Below are 21,228 nucleotides of genomic sequence, written 5' to 3' on the forward strand. Positions count from 1 at the left end.
TCACTTGTTGTATATTCTGTGTATATTTTCTTCTTTGTTGTAACCATGTTTAGCAATCTATTGTAAATGCTGCGCACCGTTACCCGAGGGTACGATTGAGCATTACAAATAATAAACAACACCCAGACCCCCGGCTCCATCAATGACTAGTTCTGTATGCCCTTAAAGTGTCACTTCCCAAGCAAACTATGTGCGAGTTACCTCTGTACCCCAACCTCCCAAATAGCGTTTATTCTACGGTGGCCACAGATCTGAGCGGGCCTCAAGCAAGACCCATCCTTCGTGCCAAACACTACTGATAAACACGGTACTAATTTGGACCCAGAGATGAGACCACATCTCTCTCCTCCCCGATATACTTTCGCATCGCCCTCCACCAATCACCCAACCTCAGGCCCCTTACACGCCATTGCTATCACACACTTTGCCAGTATGAGACATAACGCTACCACTCTCTTAGGCGCCTTATCACGCCTCTCTTTCCAGCTAGGCCATACCCGAAAGAAACACTGCTTCACCGTCGGCTGTATCCTCACGTTTATGAACCAAATCATTTCTTCCTAAAACGCTTCCCAAAATCCCATCACCAGATCACACCCCCACCACATGTGTAAATACGACCCTATCACCCTGTTGCACTGCCAACATTTCGGGTCAGTGCCCAGAGCCATTTTAGCCACCCTCACTGTAGTGACGTACGCGCGCCTCACTATTTTGTATTGACTCCACTGGAACCTAACATTCCTGGATGCCGGTTTCATATGTGACAAGACTCTGTGCCATTCCCCATCCAAAAACTGTTCCCCTATATCTCCTTCCCAGTTTAGCATCCAGACCCCCGCCTCTCCATCATGCTCAGCCCTGTCTGTTGTATAGAGCCCAGAGACATTCCTACCACTGCCACCCAGTTGTTTGAGCGTCACATTCATCCCATGGGTCGGAGGCTTCTCCAAAACACACTCCCACACCGGCCTAACCCCCGCCATTAAGTTAGCAAATGCAAGAATGTTAAGGCAAACCAATGGGGGTGTGCAGCCTCGAACTCCGTAAACGTGATGGCCCTGTCTTCCTAATAGATGTCTCCCACCAAACCCTGATGCCCCACAGTACTCTCACTTTCTGCTTAAGTACATACCCCAACCTACCTTAAGTGAGGAGCATCTCCGGCATGAAGGTATCTTCTGCCCCGGAAGTTTAGTAGCCTGCCACTAAGCCTGGATAATAGTGCTCACTGGAGTCAGAAGCTGCTTGAGCTCCTTTACCCACCCTTCAAGCACCTCCAGTAGTCTCCAAGGCGCAGATTCCATTTTAATCCAGTCAGGGACACGGCCCGTGCGTGGCAAAACGAACCAGTACATGACATGCTGGAGCACAGAGACATAGTAATAAATCCTCAATTCAGGCGACCCAACGCCCCCTTTTCCTGCTGGTAACTGCAAAGTAGCCAATGCTATCCTCTGCGACCAGCCCCCCCCCCCCCCCGACCAACCCCTCCAGAGTAATGCAGATACCATCCTGTGAAGCGCTATGAAACACAAGGCGAGTATAGGCATGGGTAACACCTGAAACACATACAACAGCTTTGGCAACACAATCATCTTTACCAGTATTACCCCGCCCCCATCATCAATGAAATGGGGAGCCTTTTCCAGAATCCTGCCAGCTTGCCAAATGCAGTACTGCCCGATCCAGGTTTCTCTGATACACCCAATCCCACTTGGCACGGACCAGGCTACTGAGGTACCTAAACACCTCCATCTGGAAATGTAAGAGCTCATCCCCACCCCACCAGGCAGGGTGTAGAACGCCAGCTCAAAATTATTTATCACCAGCCCCAAGAGTCTTCAAAATCCTTTACGGTGGCCATAGCTGATCCCAAGTTTGCAGCAGAAATGCATACATACAAAAGCACGTCATCCGCATATAAGGAGACACAGTGCCTCACCCCACCCATCTGCACTCCCATCGCTTCATGTCTCTTCTGATAGACCTGCACTAGTGGTTCAATGACCAGTGCAAAAACCAGTGGAGAAAGTGGGCACCCTTGTCACCTGCCTCGCCACACTTGCCATGGACTCGAGATGGTCCTCTTAACCTGCACCCTGGAAGTCGAGCCCTCATACAAAAGCTAAACCCAGTCAAACTGGACTCCCACCCAGTGCCATTTTACTCAGTACCATCCATTGGAAGTATCAGCTGACCAAGTCAAAGGCCTTATAAGACTCCAAGCTGACCACTGACAGCTTCTCAGCAGACTCTATATTTATCCAGGATCAAGAATAACAGTCTCAGATTCTGCATAGTAGACCTGTTCGGGATAAACCCGGTGTGGTCCAGATGGATCAAGCCCTGCATAACGGGATTCAGTCGACCAGCCAAAGGTTTGCACATAATTCTAACGTCCCCATTATCCATGCCCTCCTTAGGCAAGAGTATCACCAGCGATTCCAGTATAGACCCCAGGAGGCTACCTCGCACCTTGACTCAAGGAAGACTGCCAAAAGGTTAGGAACCAACAGCAACCTGTAGGTCCTGTACTCCTCCACTTGTGATCCCATCAACGCCAGGACTTTTACCCGAGTTCAGTCCCTCGACCGCAAGGCTCAACATCTTGAGCGTCCACAACCGCCCCTAGTCGCTCTATTTGCCCCCAAGTAAGTCCATTAAGAGCTGCCTTCTCCAGCCACGAGGCTGCGCGCTCCGCATCAAACCCCTCTCTTTCTCGGCATACAGATTGCTATAAAACTCCCGAAACACATTACTGATCCCGCTGCGGTCTGTGACCAACTCACCCACCCCATCCCTCACACATGCGCAGATCATACTTACTCCTATCAACCAGGCCAACAGCCCCGCCTTATCCCCCTCAGAGTGCTGCTTAGCACCATACTCAGCATATACATGGTCATCCAGTCTCTCTCTTGCACAGTGCAAGTCACTCATTCAGTTTGAGACCCAGAACTTCGCCCATCAGGGCTCTGTGTACCCCAACCTTTGCTGAGATGCAGATACCCCTAATGAACAAATTCATGGCCTCCCATACAGTGGTCCCATTCGAGGTAGAGCCCCAGTTTACATCTAGAAGCTGACAAATCTGGTCCCCCAACAAAGCCCTAAAAGAGCCATCCGTCAACATTCTGTTATCTAAACTCCACCGGGGAATGGGCAGCCTAGCAGCCTGACATGTAAAGCCCAAGAGTAGTGGTCCATGGTCCGAGAGAGTCCCATCTAGAAATTCCACTGTTGCGACCAGTCCAAGCTCCTCCCCCACAAAGGCATGGTCTATGGGGGAGTATGACCCGTGCACCGCAGAATAATAGGAGTAGCTGCGCTCTTCACTGTGCTGCACCCGCCATACAACCCGTAGGCACAGATCCACCACAATTCAATTCTTGACAAGGCCTTAGTCGCCGTACCCCTTGGCCGCAACGTCACGCTCTCGGTGTCCAAAACACAATCAAGCACACAATTGAAGTACTAAGGTCATAGAGTCCAATCAGCTCAGTGCCCGATTATCAAGTCCTGCATTCCCTGAAAAAACTCTGCTTTTTCCACATTTAGAGCATAGTTCCTCAGTAGAAATATAGAGTGCTTCAACAGGTCCTCCACTATGGCCGGTCACCTCCCTCGAAAGTCCACAATAGACTGCACAGTTCTCAGTCCCGCAGCCTCCCGGACCCATATAAGGACTCTCCTGGACTACGAGGAAAATGTGGTCCTGATTACCCTGCCCTTCCATTTCGCTCCCACCTTCCTCAACCCATGAGCACTCAGGTGAGTCTCTTGCAGCACAGCCAAATCCACTTTACATCTAACTAAATACAAGTGAACCTTGCTCCTCTTCACCACACTGTTGAATCCCCGCACATTCCGACTAATGGCATTTGGAGTGGCCATCAACTAGTCCCTCCTTCTTTTACACTCCTCCAGAGCTGCAAACCTTGTCAAAACCACATATGCATGAAAAAATAACCTAGAACCAAAACAAACCAAATAAACTCCCTACCTCGCCCACCCTGCACCCAAAACCCCCAACAGTGGACGCACCCCATCCCCCCCAGCCCAAATGCCTCTGCATAGCCACCCTGCAATAACCCTCAAACTGAGATTCTGCCCCGAATACTGATGCCTGACCTTAAAAGGCCATATGTACGGGCAAGGCAGATTACTAGAGAGTGAGCCGCTCCTCACCACCACCCGAGAACCCCCCCCCCGAATACCACCACTCCTCTGCTACCATACAGAACAAAACTCTACAACCCCCACTACAGCCTAACATCCTCAAGATTTCCCAACAACCCTTGAATGCCTTCCCCCAAGGTGTAGGGGCATCCTCCCAATCCCATGGGTATCACACCGTGACCGTCCACCCCTTCAGCCTGCCCCCCATCCCCCACAGCCTGCCCCCCCCAATCAAATTTGATAACACCAGTTTAACGACCCCGGCCCTCGAAATACACTTTCCTGGCGAGGACGAACTCTCAAACACTAGCAGTACACCAGAAACTATGCAATAACCGAAACACTACAGCCCTAAAAGTCAAAATAGTAGAGGTACATAGCATGGAAATTATCCGGGAGTTTTGCTCGTTTTCTACTACACACTACAGTCTGTTAATCACCCATTTACTGGATGCAACACTGAAATGTTTAAGTACTGCTAGTCATACTTATTAGAAGGAAACAAAAAAGGATTATGTGCTCACCAGTTCTACCTTATTATTAATTAGAACAATGAACACATTCTGAATGAATTCCTTTAACTAGAGTGAGGCCTAGAAACGAGGCTCGCTTTCTCCATTAGAAACCCTACCCGTTCTGCCACACAATGCCTGTGCGCCGTTCCCCCGAGCAACAAACCCCAGCAGACCACAGGCTCCTGCACCTTGGCAGTCGACCTATCCGATTCCCAGAACCATTTACCAAATCATTAGCAACAAGGAGCAGAACATAAAGAAAATAGAACCTCGCCCAGAAAACCGGAAATAGGGCGTCTATAAATAGAGCAGCGTCTAAAGACAGTGCTTTCTGGATTCGGATCTGTTGAGGCCAGTTCTTCAAAACGAAATAATATACACCATCATATCGGGCTGGTCCTCGGACGCAAAGGATGTGCGCAGTCCCCAACTTGCCTGTGTGTTAATATTGTTTGTCGTGACATTACACCAAGTGGCAACAAAGTCTTGGATACTAGAGGGCACGTGGAAAGTGAGATCACAGGAAGTGCCCGCAGGATAGCTCGGGGGCAGCGCGTTTGTCTTGGAGCCTGGTCATGAAGCACGATATAAAATCATCTATCGGGTCAAAATTTCGGAACACAAGTTCGTATACGTTGGGACAATGAGTGCCACCTAGGAACGATTTGGACAGATCAAAACATGTGCATGTCGAGGCTGTTATTGGAGAACATGTTGACATCAAAATTGATATGAGAAAAATTGAAATCTAATAAAGACATGAAAATAAAAAATACAAATTTAAAAAAAATTGCATTATAAAATCGAAAAACGTGTTTAAGTTTGTGTCTCCAACTAAAAGGTGTTCTACCTTTTGAGTAAAATTGCCTCATTGGTTGGCAGGTCATCCTGCTGTTCTTTTTGACGACACAGTACAACATTTTAATTCATTTTTTTTGTAGAGGTTTCACTTCAAGGAACATCAATAAAATGAGTAAAGTGTATAAAAATAGTACTGCAATAGCACTCGTATAAATGAGCCCATACTGCTCCATCTGCTATGTATGGCCACAGAGCTGTATGTAATTCTTTGTATGGAGGTTACTTGGCATTGGAAATCTAAATGGCCTTACTGGGATTAGCAGAGACCTGTAGTTTGCCATGGTCACCGGTACGAACTTAAATCAGTCACTGATGAAAGGGAATAACACCTATTAAATCAGTTGGGGACAGTTCTATTTTGGGTGCACTGTAAAAGTGCCCCTGTGCACAGTAGGTACCTTGATCCCACACATGGGTCTGGGCCACCTTACTTGGTTCCAAGTGGGCCTCTCTTCTGCTATCCATACATAGTAGCCCTGAGGCTTTTTTTCCCCAGAATAGAATTCTGCCCCAATCAAAAGACAGTAACACCCGTCTCCCATCTAGCCATAATCTTAGTTAGATGGCAGTGAGGAGGGAACCGATAAAACAAGGGGCTATTGACTAAAAAGATTGCAGAGTAGCGAAAGTGTCTATTCTTAACAGCACATACACAACAAAACTGATACCACTTATCAATTATTTCACTTTTCAGTCAGAAAACAGTCAATTTTAACAGGTGTCGGAATGAGCTAGCCAAGAAGTAGCTGCCTAGTTATATGAATGTTCACAACAATTATTATTGGAGAAATGCAGCACAATAAAAAGGTCTCTGTTTTTTTCAGCGTACACCGAAAACGGATCTATTTCTAGGGACTCCTAAAATGTTAGACGATGAGGGCCAGCGAGATTAATTTGCCCAGCATCACACATTGCGGTTACTCTTTCCAGATATAGTGCTCACTTGAGAAGTACACAAAGCATACATCAAACCAACCTGACGATATACATTAAATATTTATGGAAAAGTGTCAAGTAAAACCGTGCTTCGCTCTCAAAAGTGAAAACACAAGCAAGAGCACATATATGCATAAACAATATAATGCAGTCCAGAAAACGACATTTTAAACAAATATTTGCATCCCGATTGTTCTCCATGTTGGACTGTAAGGCCGGCAAAACACGCTATAAGCGGGTGGGCTCCTAAGGAGCGTAGCTATCCGGGAGAGCTAGCTCACGAGAAGCTGGCAAACGTGACTGAACGGGTTGACATGAGCATAGTAAGAGTGTGTTGCAGATAATTCGCGTTTATTGCGATACTTGCACTTTGTAGCAGTCTGGTGCCCAACATGGTATGTCCCTAAACTGCGTTGCCAAAGACCAAAGGGAGGGGGCGGAGGGGGGGCGGGTCAATCAGCACAAGGAGGAGGAAGCTTGTGAAATTGAGCAAATAGTGAACCATATGTGCATTACATTCAAGGCTGCTGTGTACTGCTAGGGTTGGAAACATCATACCCGGTATGCATTTTGAGTCCTCGGGAAGGTTTCCTCTCCGACAAACCGGCATAATAGAATGGGTGTTAGGCAGAAACCTGTGCAGTTCCCTTTGGGAACACTGCAAAAGATTTAGGACTACAGGTGTTGGCAGTAAACCCACTTGGTAGCAGTCTGTACCACCCAGATTTACCTGGTAGCTGTGGCTGAGCAGTCAGACTTCCCTCAAGAAGAGTTAGGCAGCATGCCTAGTATACACAATAGGCACTCGGACACAATAGCACAAGCAAACACTGACCAGAGCTTTGGTATCAAAGTATATAATTATGTATTTAAACACACACTGTTTGAAACACTCCAGCACTCTTATTGTAAATCACTCTAAAAACAGTTACTATTATGATATATACAACCCTTATTCCTTATCAGACAAGTCTTAGTTAACACCACTTATTTCCAGACAGAGGTGAGCGCTTAACTATAGATGGCACTCCAATAAGTTCATGAAAAAGGGAGGGAAAAGGCAGAATATGTGAAGATACACCACTCTAAGATTTAGGAAGACTATTAGCAAGGCAGAAGAGCAAAAATCCAAAGGCTGGGCCCACTCTTAGAGAGAGCAGAGCACAAATGCGCCCAAGATCACACAGTTACACTAGGCTTTGAAAGTCTTGCAGAGAGTTCGAAAAGAGTTTAGAGAGGCTCAGAAAAGTTTAGCCAGGGTGTCCCAGGCTAACCCAGGTTCGAAAGCCAGGGGCTAAATCTACCCCGTACAGTCGGTGACAAGGGAAGCCAGGCGGAACACGGTACCTTAAGTGGGAAGGATCCTCCAGCGGTGGCAGTTGTTCCTGGCAGCGGGTGCAAGTCTCGGCGTCGTCCAGAGGAAGAGAAGATCCCGACTTGGAGGAAAGATGAAGGTCGTTGCACTGCCAGGGAAGAAACCAGCCGCGGAGTTTTCCGGTTAAAGGTATTACCCTTTATTTTGTGGTCGTGGTAAAACGTGGTATTTCGGTTGCCAGAGTGCTTGGCACAGGCAAGGCGGCCACGAGATGCGTTGGGAAGGCGAAAAGACGGTGAAACTGGTTATCCCCACCAGTCAAAGGAAGAAGACTCTCCGGCGGGAGATCTTCTCTGTCGTTGTGAAAAGTGGTGAGACGGTTCAGCAGGGCTCCACCGGTGGTGTCGTCGTAGCAGGTCGGCTCAGCTTCTCCCTCGTCGGATTCTTAGGTCCTGTGGCGACTTCTGAAGTTCCAGTCCCCAAAGCCCTGCTTTTATGCAGAAAACCCCCATTCACTCAGCCTAGCTGTCACTCAAGCATGCTAAGTGGTGAGCTGGCCGGCTCACCACTTGGGCCAATCAGGACGGAGTGCGACTTGAGTTGCCTAGGCAACTCAGTCCAGGGTGCCTAAATCCCCCTCCACCCCTCCTAAGTACCCCAGACAGAGTGGCACCACTTTGGAGGCTTCTGTGGAGAAGCCCGCCAAAAAGTGGAACAAAGGGCTCGACTTGGGTTGTAGTCACAGAAGAGAACACAAACGCCATTTTAGAACCGATTTTTGGCAAAAAATACCAACCGGAGAATTAATAATAAATAAATAAACCGGTTGTATGTTCAAGGCTATCGTAATTAAATAAATAAAGATAGTAGCCTCGAACATGGGAAAATCCCATAGAGAAATATTCGCGGTTGAATATAAACAGTAGTATCCACTGCCACCAGCCAAAACTCGATCAGGGGGGACGGAGACGTGCCCCCTCGACTAACAGACCCCGGGGCAATCGAATTGCCCCGGCCAGTACGTCCACAATATGATGGTTTGTACTGGTTATGTCCAGAATTCAAGACTAGTAAAGTCAATGGTGACTTTACATGCCCTGGGAGACTGTAGTCAGTCCCAGGGTATTGAGTCTATGTTTGGGGGTCACTATGACACTCCTGGGTTACTGCACTGAGGGTGCTGTGTAACCCATCTCACAAAAACACATGAAGCCCTATGGAGTAAAAGACCCCATAGCCCATTAAACACATCTAAAGTCAAAGGAACACACTCAAATCATGTCCAAGAGTGAGGGTAAAAGAGTCTCACCCTTGGCAGGAGAAGAAATTAAACCCCAAAAATCCAGCAAAGCTGCTGGGGGACTCACTAGGTTAGGAAATTCAGCCTAAACAGAGAATTCTCCCTAACAATGGGCGGGCTGCTTGCCTCCTTTGTATCCCAAATAATTGGCATGCAAGTAAAAAATACTTCATCAGCACATGCATGCTGGGAGTGTGTTTCAGAGTGATAGATTCTTAAAAGGGACCGTTATTGTGGAATGCCAAAAACTTGAAGAGCTTTTCTATCCGAGGGATAGTCCAGCATATGTGGGCAAGCACTTCTTGATACAGCTGCTTTTCTGCCTAAAGAAATAGCATGAAAGGGTGAGCAGTGATCCCCTCATGCATTGGGCATCCCCCTTATTTGCACAATTACACATAGGGGGAGGTGGGTGGGTGAATATGTGCATTGAAATGCCCTTTCTGAATTCTGCACGTTTTGGATAAGCGACAGGGCTGCAGTAGCGCATCTCATCACTCCTGCCCAAAAACGTTTTTGGAATCGGTCATATCCTGATCAGTTGGTTTCTGCGATCTGCTTCACATTAGCACTTTAGACCAAGCAATCTGCCTTCTTCCCACTAACCACTGCAAGGTTCTATTATAGGAAGCAAAGCAGCAAGAGGGCGTGCAGTGGCCAGAATGTGCACGATTTAGGACCCAATAATAAAATAAATCAGGAGAAAGCACATATGGCAATGCACTTACTAAACTTCACACACAACGCCACGCACATACTGTGTGATGCAGATTCCACAATAAGCAGGTTCCATGACAATGAGCACATATGACAACATCATACACCACAGTTCCTCGCTTCAAGGGCCATGGGGTGCCACCCTCGCAGAGCCTCTCGCTGCACTCCACAAGACCCCAACAGTTCTGGTAGTCACAGTTTGTGCCGAGCCCGATCAGATGGCGTTAACCAGTGGGGAACGGGTGTACTTCTGCACTACTAGACATGTACCGCCCCGGCCTGCATGTACTTCTTTCTCTGCCGAGTAATGCAACATCCTTTGGGCCTAGTAGGTCTGTGCCATATATATATATATCTCTTACCCCGACTACCCACCACACACCAGGGATTCAACAACCAAGTAATCAGCACCACAAGGTCATGCAAATAGCAGAGGCATAGTTCACAAATCCTGTGTAACTGTTGTTGCACACAGGTCCCCACACACCGTAGGTCTTGTTATAGTAGTATCTGGACACTGGTTGGGCCCACTATCGGTACCATTGTATTTTCTTGTGTCACAAAATGGTAATTTTGAGGCAAGTAAATGCTGACAACAACATTTGGGAGACCAATTAGCCATTAAAGGCAATATACCACTGCCCACTTGAAACATCACTCATTTGTGTACACTCATTTCTCGGAAATCGGAAGAGAGCAAAGCCCTCAAGTGATGTTCTGCGAATCATGTCATTTCACATAGGATATGTGTATTCCTGCACAGTGCGTTCATCTTTATCTCATCCACGATAAGTGGAAGGATACATGTACCAGAACGCTAAGTGGTGTGAGCCTCAAATACCGCCTGGGTTTCCCTACTACAGCTTTCAAGGACATACAACAAGAGAAACTGTGTGACAAGAGTGCCAAATAAAGGGAACATAAAAAAAATGTGCTTTATTTAGCGATTCCATTTATCTTGGCAGTGGTCAGAGTAGATTAGAAATAACCAGGGCTGTGTGTGAGAATTGGGTGCACCCACACTTTCACATCTTTTAGAGGGACTTTCACAGGCAATGGTCACTTCACTGGTCAATTAACCACCAACTGTTGTGCTCCAAAAGTCCTCCTGCACGGCAGACAGCAAGGACTTGTTAGAAACGTATTTGCCAGGGGTTGGGCAAGGCCCAGGTAAAGGTAATGGGCACCACCTGCGTCGGTCATATGCAGCTCCGACAGTGGTATACTACAGCACAGAGGGTCGAGGGCTGCCTCACAGGCCGGCCGGCCATGCCATTACGACACTGCAATCGGGCACAGATCAGGTGACCCCAAGCTGCCCCAACACCCCTAAATATAATAGACTGCGCGGAGGCCTGCAATAGCCATATACAAATCTACATGGCTTCCAGTAATGTCGGACTATAGACCCAGTAAAAAGCCTGAAAGACCGTTTTCCCAGCGGAATGTCACCCTCAATTTAACGATTCCTGTGACAGATTCTTTTCTTCGGAGCTTGCTTTCCCGGAAAATGCAGTCATAGATCAATAACGAGACCCCTACGGTAGTATGCCATTTAGCACATTGGTCGAGTTTAGTGCAGTGAACAGGAGCCTATCTGCAGGATGCCAACACCGATTTATAACGGGCAGAGAAAGAAACTGTTCAGAGGGGATTACAGAGAAGCCTCCTAAGCTTCATGCAAACAGCTACATCTGACTACCGAAGCCAACTGGTGCCAGGCAAACATACCTCTGTGATATCAACACTGCGTATCTATGAGGTGCCCTCTACTTTTTTCGGGCCGAATTACATTTTACTGATTTTTTTTTTTTAAACTTTTTTGTAGCTTTTTGTAACCACAAGAGCCGGGGAGACACTCGCACCCTCCCTTCTATATACCCAACCCACACCCATCAATCTATTTTGAAGTTTACCAAAAATGGCAAAAATGCTGTAAAACGTAATTTCGCCAAATGAAAGGTCAAAAAAGCGTGAACTACTACCAACACTGAATGTTTGGCACGCACCTAGAGCTCATTTAACGCTTAATGGTAACATAAAATGGACAGATGTGTTGTATGCTTTAGATCTCCTACTTACTCAGTGATGCCTGATAAGTGGGTCTGAAGCAGCTGCGATTGCTCAAGGCACTTAATTAACTACTTAAAACTTCCGAGGGCACAACCAATCCCAAAGTATTCTTGGCGCCCAGATAACAAAGCCCATAAGGAATCAAAGTCTGGACCCATGGTATGTATAGGTGTCATGCCACGTTCTGAGCCCTGGGACATATCTAGCCCACCGGCCTCTCTAAAGTTTTTGGGCCACTGAAGCAGTGCCTCTTCCCGAAGTGCTAGTCTAATTGAAACTCCTCAGGCAGCTCACGTTTCCTATGGAAAGATCCCACGTGAAAGTTAAAAGGCATAACCGTGTTATCAGTATCAAAGATATCAGTGAAACTTTGAATTGGAGTGTGCCGGCCATTACTTTTGTACATGGTGCCATCATCCTGCTCTGGCATCAACTGCAGAGATTCCTTCATGTGGATCAGATGCCATTGGGTGCCCAGCTTTAATAATCAGAAAGTGAAGTCCACGGCGATTGGTGGCAACCGCGTCAGATCTTAAGTACAGCCTCTAGCAGATGCTGGCGACACACTGAGCGCACAAACGTGCCCAATGATTTTGAAACTAGGGTAACCAAAGTCTCCAAACAGCGGACCTATGGCTTTGAAGCAATTGTAGGCTCCAGACTCAGAGCCTTACCTGGGCCAGAGCCTGTAGGCATGTGGGGGCAGGAATCTTGAACGCCTGAGCTGCTTTTAATGCGAGCAGAGAGCGCAGGAGAAGCCAGAGTTGCCTGGGCAAACACCTTTAATAGATCGTACCCAGAGGAATTCCAGACCTTCAGAAAAGTAGAAGTGGGGAAAGCACGTTTTTCACTTACCTCCAAAGCAACTCACTCCTCCAATAATAGTGCTTCTTTCTCTTCTCCCCCATCATACTTCAGAGAGTAGCGTACAAAATGTGATTTTTCTGTGAGTAGTCTTCTTATTTGGAGTCACTTCGGCACATTTTTCCAGCATGGATCCTTTGCTTCAATTGCATAGAAGTCGTGCCATACTCTTACACACAGCTTTTGGATGCATCATCTGAAACACCATGTACTCCTTGGGGTTGTACCCTATGTTTACAGCTACCACTGTTAGTTTGGCTAAAGAAAACTTTTTCAATGTATTAGTTACCATGTATTTGACCGAATATATATTTTAAGAAATTAACAAAAACTTGCATCTTGGATTTTACACCCCAAATTTGATCTACTAGCCAGGCATTCAAAAACACTCGCCCCCTCATCTCAGAATGCATAGAGCAGATGTCTTACTCGCCAAAAGTGAATTATCACTAGCTAGAGGAGCACACATTTTCAGGGCAGACATTGTTGCATTTCATGTTTCATATTTTACAACATAGTAATGCCTCTCAGATTATTATCGCCTATCCTGGAAATGTTTGGGTTTATACAATAATTCCGGGAGGCCACTATAGATCAGAAGCTGTTTTGAAGCAGTTTTGCATTAACAAAGGGGGGAGTCGTTCTCCAACCAAGGCAACCACCTCCCTTAGTTATCCCCTAGATTTGCTTGTGGTCAAAACCTAAAGATGATTTATCTTTAGGTTTTCGACCACAAGCAAATCTAAAAGAGGTCTGGTTTCAGGGCAATGTGAACATCAAAACACATGACACCCTATTCAAAGTGGAGATGGCCCAGCAGAGTTGCAGAAGTGGTAGATCGCAAGGATAAAAAAAAAAAAAACACTAAATTTTAGACAATTTCAAAAAGTTGCCGTAACCTAAAAGATCGCCTCTATAATTTGCTGATTGTACATCTTTGCGTGGATCTTTAAGAAAGACAATTGATTGTCTCCAGAGCTTCTTGTATAATCACAGTGTGGCATGAGTGGAAGATGAAGCTGCTTGATCAATATGTGAAGTCAAACATTCATTTGAGGAAAATCGAACACATAGGCAGTTAAATCAATTGACAATTTGCTCTGCCCACGCTTTCTTCCCAGGTAAGATATTCAGTGGGTCGTTTGCAGTCCTCAACTCTCATCACTTTAGTTTAGTTGGTGACAAACATTTCAAAGCCTCTTTAGTGAAATCTAAGTCCTGGCCATGAACTGCACATCATCAGTGTATAAGAAAATTGGCTAAGGATCCACTTTAACTAAAGAAAATAATAATGATGCTCCTCATATAAGACTGTTCGCTGCCCCATGATACAGAGTGCGCCATTCCTTCACACACTACCTTAACTAAAAGAGTGATTTCAAGAGTGCCATCTTGGAAAGGTAGGATACACCGGCCAAAGTTACCTTTGCATGTGCATGATAACACCATGATACTGTGCATCAACTGAGCATTTTCCTTAGGTGCAATGACTATGAGCTCTGGCATATAACGAGCCATACATTGCAGCAAACAAATCTCTGCCTTATATTTTAGGAGAACATTTTCTCGTGGAGATTAGTGTTTATTGAATGTCATTGTAATTGTTTTACAAAGTTGCTGGGGGAGAGAGGGAGTTTACTTTTGGTGAAGCAACTTGCGATATTTCCAGGAAAAAAGTATACATGTCTAATCCAAAGCACATGCGTTAAAGGACAGTAATGTGTAATTGCTGCTCTCTGAATGGGCTCTTGCAGCAGAAGAGGGAAGGCAAAGGGCACTCACCTCAAGGAATGGGTCCTGGCAATGTTTAAGGATGTGTTTCCTGCTGAAACAGGCTCCAAGATTGTACTGGATCAGATGTACGGATTGGGACAGCTCCGTAGAAAAGGAAACCCTAGACCACGTGTTGAGTTCAACAAGGTTTACTCTTAAAGCCTTAAGGAAGCCATTCCCCTGTCCTCCAGAGATACATTATATCTACAAAAGATAGACTAACAATCTGAGGAATTGGGCTCCACCACCTTGCAGAAATAGACTTTCAACTCTGTGAGAAGACCAAGTGACATCAATGTACCCTTCCCTACATTTAGGTAGGAAAATAAGCATGTACAATTCACAGAAGGTGGGGGAAGCAGCAACATTTCTAGGAATCAGTTTGAAGAAAACAGGAACATCTGATAAATTTATACCACATGGCAAACCATAGCGTTTCGTGTTGAGAGGAAAATTGGAGATGGGGTGATTTCAGAAGGAGAGGCAAATAGCACTAATTGACTTCCGTGGGACAATGTCCACTGGCTAGTGCCACTCAGTCCAAACAAAGAGGCAGCCTAAAGGTACAATGCATCTTGTTATCCTGCCGAATGTTGTCTAGAAGCCATTTTCATTTTTTCCCCCATGCAAAGGTTACTATAGTTAATTTGTCCAAAAGGAGTTGAAGTACGGTCTACCAGCCGGCTACAGAATCTGCAATATACTCTCGGAAACCACATTACAAGTATATCTGGTCAGACTTCTAGTGTAACATTCGGGTTAGGTGGCAACACTGCTCTTAAAAAAGTACCAGGGGCAACATCTCAAATTATTTTTATATTGCCGATACAAGGGGATGAAGGGAGTACCTGCCTTGGCAAGGCGTCTGAAATCAATACCCAGGCACTGTGTCCACTGCCTGGAATATTTCCAGAGCCCATCTTGCCTCAGGCAAGGTCCTGCCCATTGTGGGGGCTCATTTTAAGTTTAAAAAAGGTATTTTTTTCTTTGTTTATGGGGTTGGGAAGAAAGGTGGTGGGGAGTTCATGAATTCTTTTTCTTCTCTGGTCCAGCAGGGTATAAGGTTCATTAAAGTTGGAGTAAGCTTGCAAAACTATGGCACATTGGGAGTGATATGCTTCTCCTGGGACTAAGTGCTGTGAAATTAGATACATTTGTCAGAGGATTCAATTCCAAACAAAAAAACATACATGCTGCTAACATTTTCTAAAGAAAGCCCATGGTTTGCATTCGGGAAACAGATTTTAAAGCAAGATACTAAGAAATTATCATCATCTTAAGAATTCCCAAGTCAATCTTTTTGCTTTAGCCAGGGAAAGAAAAGGTTGGTAGACCTACTTATAAGTCAAAACATAGGTTTTAACAACTTACAGGATAGTACAGCAGATACAGATACAGATGGGAGGTACCTCTTCGGAACATACCGTGTAATAGGGAACTACTCACAGTGGTGACAGTGTTCGCCTAAAACAAAGGAGAGGTCATTTTTTTTTTCCAGCAAACTAGCAGCTTTTACAAAGGGGTATTTAATTCCAACAGGAATTTAACATGGTTATCGGCGTGAAATCGGCTAGCTCAACTAGACTGAATAGGGGACAAAACCTTGTTTCTGAGACCCAAATGCAGGACATTTGCGACCTGGGGCTTTCCGACTTGTGCCGATACCATGTACCTCTTGACAAGGACTTTACGTTCTTTTCACAGACGCAATCATATTGATATATCATAACCTGGTAGAAACAAACATTTTAAATGCAGTATCAACAGTGAGCATAGACAATGTTTCCCTCTCAGACCATGCCACAGTTTGTTTTGCAGAACAACGGCCAAGAATATGGAAGCTCAATATGGCCTTCGTCAGAGAGCAGATTTGGATAAAAAGACAGGCAGCTCAAACCCATTTTCTTCTAGAAAATTTGATTTCTCCAGATAAGTTTCTACTTCAATGCGATGCAGTTAAAGTTGTAATCCTGGGGCCTAGGTCGCAACGGGAGAGTAAAGGAGTAGCAAAACTCTGGAACCTGATCCGCCAGATGAGCTCTTAAAATTCCAGGAGTTAGAAGAAGGGTTTGGTGGGTAGAGAGGACAGCTCTTAACATATTCCAGAATAATACATGGGGCAAAGATGGATGGCCGGACTTTCCGAGCCTTCTGGGGGAGGATAACACACTCGGGTTGTTATACGATGTGTCAGAGGAAGGGCACAAGGTATCATGACTGTATCACAGGTTATTGCAGGTAACACTCAAGGAGAGCACCAAAGGGAGGAGCAAATGGGAGTGAGATGTGGGCAGAGAACTCTCAGACTCAGAATGGGCCAGGGCGCTGTTATACCCGTAAAAAGACTTGAGAAATGCTAGATTTAAGCTGACTCAGTTTTACGTACTCCATAGAGCGTACAGGACACTGCATCCAATATCGCAGTTCCCGGGCATGAGGGAGGAGAGAAGCCACGGTGCACAGAGAGTGGGGCGGGAATGATGCACATGTTTTGGACGTGTTCAGTGATACAGGGGTTCTGGCAGTAAATAGAACTGAGGCTCAGGAATTGAAGGATAACAAGATATGTGTGGAAGCCAGAGGCCTGCTTACTTGGAGTGTGCAGGCGTCCCAAGAAGATCAAACCAGAAAATAGGATGGTAGACCTGGCCTGGGTTCTGGCGAAAAGAAGGATCGCCATAGCGTGGAAATCGCGAGATGGCCCATGCATTGAGGGGTGGTGGTAGGACTTAAGGCGCTGGTCTATGGCCGAAGCCACAGTGTGGTATGAGGCCATGCAGGTGGGTAGAAGGGAAAGCTCTGAGAACGTGACAGCTTGAACGGCTTAGTGCAAGCATTGTTCAATTCGCCTGATGATAAACTCCCCTGAACTCCTGACAAGGCGTAGCAAGATGGAGGAGGGGAGAGGTCACAGAGTGAGAGTTGAGAAACATGAGATGCGGGGCGTTTTGGGGCTGAGGGCGAGAGAAGAACTCTGGTGGACTTCTAAGGACTGATGCTGTGAGTTTATTTGTTCAGTTGGGGAGTTGGAATTGGGTCGGGAGGAGAGGGGGCGCACAATGCAAGATATGTCATGCAAATTGGGATATGCAATGTGATGTAACATGTGCAAGAATCTCTAATAAAATAAAAAACTAAAATAAATAAAAGGTGGGTTTTAGGCTCTAGGAGTGGAACCTGCCAGTGCTAAGCTCCAATTATATTGTTGTTGCAAGTTTAGGCAAGATCACAGGAGCGGTCTTGGGGTTTAGCCTAAGCCCCAGTTTGGTAAGTTGAAAGAGAAGGGTTTGTTGCTCCCGGCTATCTTGCTAATAGTTTATGAAATAAATATTTTCAACACTTTGGTTGGTACGAAGTTAATTCGTTTATTGTTCGGTGTTTTCCGGTGATTGTTTCTAAATACATGTGTTTATGAGAAACACTATTAAGAACTTTGTCAAGCAAGTTGAGGTCAGCCGTATTATTTCCGGTGGTTTGTATACCGATGTCTTGGTAGCAAAAAATTTCTTAAGTTTAAGGCGTCTTGTAAATTTAAATAGATCAATTTGTATGTCTACAAAATTGTTCCTGCTGGATGGTGAAAATGAAAGTCCTTTGTTGAGCACTTTCTTTTCAGGATTTGTGAATTCTCTGTTAGACAAGTTCATGATTAAATTTTGTTCTGTTTCTGCCCCATGGTTTTCTGTGCCTGGGATCTGGTCTGTCTTTGCTCTATTTCTTCTTCCAGCTGTCTTGCGTCTTCTGACTCTTCTTCCTCCTCTGCTTCTTCTTGTTGGGTTCCTGTATTTATCAACGGTTTTGCGAAGGATACCGTTTTTTTGTTGTTTTTGGGTTGTGATTTCAGACGACTTGCTTTCTTGTGTAGTTTGATTTGATCTAAAAAACTTCGTTTTGTTGGTGGTACCTCTGTCGTTTTCCCACACAGATCTGGTGTTTCGTCTGATTCACTGTCTATTACGGAGCTAGCCCCTGAGCTGTTTGGGGTGCTTTCTCTGGATTTAGGCTGTTGTTGGTTCTGGTCGTATTTGGGTTGATAGGTGAAGACTCTGCTAGAATGGGAACGCAACCTGATACTTGGATCAACAAGAATGATAGAATTACTAATAGAACATGCCAAAAGAAAACATGACAGGGTTGTGATTCAACTTGAAGAACTAAAGAAAGAAATAGAAGATTATGACGCTCCTAAAACTACCAAAGAGAAAAACTACAAAACTATGTATAGAATTCTGAAAACACATCAAGACGAAGTAAAAATGAGAAAACTCCACAAATTCTTTAGGGATGACAAAGATTATAGAGAAGACAGAGTCTTCACCTATCAACCACATCTGTGTAGGAAAACGACAGAGGTACCACCAACAAAACGAAGTTTTTTAGATCAAATCAAACTACACAAGAAAGCAAGTCGTCTGAAATCACAACCCAAAAACAACAAAAAAACGGTATCCTTCGCAAAACCGTTGATAAATACAGGAACCCAACAAGAAGAAGCAGAGGAGGAAGAAGAGTCAGAAGACGCAAGACAGCTGGAAGAAGAAATAGAGCAAAGACAGACCAGATCCCAGGCACAGAAAACCATGGGGCAGAAACAGAACAAAATTTAATCATGAACTTGTCTAACAGAGAATTCACAAATCCTGAAAAGAAAGTGCTCAACAAAGGACTTTCATTTTCACCATCCAGCAGGAACAATTTTGTAGACATACAAATTGATCTATTTAAATTTACAAGACGCCTTAAACTTAAGAAATTTTTTGCTACCAAGACATCGGTATACAAACCACCGGAAATAATACGGCTGACCTCAACTTGCTTGACAAAGTTCTTAATAGTGTTTCTCATAAACACATGTATTTAGAAACAATCACCGGAAAACACCGAACAATAAACGAATTAACTTCGTACCAACCAAAGTGTTGAAAGTATTTATTTCATAAACTATTAGCAAGATAGCCGGGAGCAACAAACCCTTCTCTTTAAAATAAATAAATAGCTGTAATCCTGGGCCATTTGATAGAGAAGACCAGTTGAAAAAAAAAATGAAAGAAACAAATTGTTTTAGATCTACAATAACATGAGCAAAAATATCAGGATAGAGGCTCCATAAAATCCTTTTGCAGGCTTCAAGCAATAAGGTCACAATTTAATATGATAGCAGCTAATAAGGCCAAGCTTTCTCTTCTTAAATTGAAACAGCAGTATTTTGAGCATGAACAAAGCAAACAATGTTACCTTGCAAACGTGGAACTAGACAAAAAGAGAATCTTATTAAACAATTACTCCAGGTGAAGGGCAACAAATTCCACAAGGATATACTTTCTGGCCCTTGATGCACTATACTTCCCACAGATAAACCCAATTACGAGTCTGACCCTTCTGGAGGGTAACATAAAATGTGAAACCTTACGCGAGCCTAAACCTGATCATTCACCAGTATTGATGACACTTCAGCTCCAGGGCCTATGCAGTAGCCTCATAGGATGGATATTCAAGGTAGATGGATGCCATGGTGTACACAATTTGTAAGGGCTAAGTCACGGAAGAGGCTGAAGGCCATTTTTAAAATAATTGGATCCCGGAATTGAGTCGAGCCATATTCAACAGAAGTCATGTCAGCGGAATACAACAATACTTAATCAACAAGGCAAAACCGACAGAAAATGAAAAAGAGGAAACCCCAAGATCCACACCACACAGATCAACCCAAAACAAAACCAAAATTAATTCTAAAAAACTCTATTTATTTTATTTTTATATCAATATTAAAAAACGTATTAAATCATCATGAGCTCACATTTAATATAAGCCTAATATTGCAAAGATAAAGTGCATCATAATAAAGTGCTTGTTCAAAAGAGGCGGAAAGAGGACCATCTGACCTGTCTGTACCGCTAGTTCACAGCTGGAATGCCTGGGACCCAGAGTGAGTGAAAGGGATAACTGAAAGGAGGAACCGGCAGTCACCTGTGGAGTGTTGAGAGTGTTGACTAGAGAGTCAAAGTTGTGCAATCACACAATAATCAAAAATGCACAAAGGCTAATAATGGGGTGCCGTACGTCAACTACTAAGGTGTCAAGGCAATAAAATACACACAGTAGGCCTGGCACTAGTTGTAAATAGTAGTTTCGATAGTATAAAACATCTAGCTTTATCACAGTTGATGCCCATCTTCTTCAGGACAAAGCACTCCCTTAAGGATCATGGTCACTTGATGTTTCATTTGTGCCTTTGGTGCAGAAATGCTACAACTTTGGTGCAGAAATGCTAAAACTAACAGTAAATGCTTGCACATTAAAGGCAATAATCACACCTAGAACAAATGCATCAGACAAAAAAAATGAGAAAAACCGAAAGCAATCAATAACAAGTTAAAATGGAGATCTGTGGGTGAAGAACAGGGGAACTTCTATCATTATTTAAGTTCAGAAAAGTCTTGAGACATAAGTAGGGAGAAATGGTAATTACCGTTATCTCGACCAAGAACGCTGGTCCCAAGATCCTGTGAATGAACCCAGGAATATATATATGGGCCGTGCCGAAGATAGATCACAATAAATTTGATCTGCAAGAGGCAAGGACAAAAACATTGGTTATGAAACCATGGACAACATTGTCCCTAGTTTCTGAATTATGAAGCAGGAGAGACCAAAAGGCTGCCAATCACAGGAAGCCAGTTAACATTAAATAT

The 21,228-nt window shown here is 44.7% G+C and overlaps 1 protein-coding gene across 2 annotated transcripts in view; it reads right to left on the reverse strand.

The window, feature by feature from the left end:
- The window catches only part of SCAP (SREBF chaperone), a 1,420,607-nt gene that overhangs the window by 1,247,189 nt on the left and 152,190 nt on the right, over positions 1–21,228 (reverse strand). The window contains exon 1 of one of the 2 annotated variants that reach the window (XM_069645831.1): positions 21,006–21,106. The exons of the other annotated variant lie outside the window; for it this stretch is intronic. The gene's annotated coding sequence lies outside the window, so the exon portion shown is untranslated. Of the gene's footprint in view, positions 1–21,005; positions 21,107–21,228 lie in introns of those variants that run through there. 2 annotated transcript variants of the gene reach the window in all.

The sequence above is a fragment of the Ambystoma mexicanum genome, chromosome 2p (genome assembly GCF_040938575.1).
Source record: "Ambystoma mexicanum isolate Mex_15411 chromosome 2p, UKY_AmexF1_1, whole genome shotgun sequence".
Taxonomy (NCBI): Eukaryota; Metazoa; Chordata; class Amphibia; order Caudata; family Ambystomatidae; genus Ambystoma; species Ambystoma mexicanum.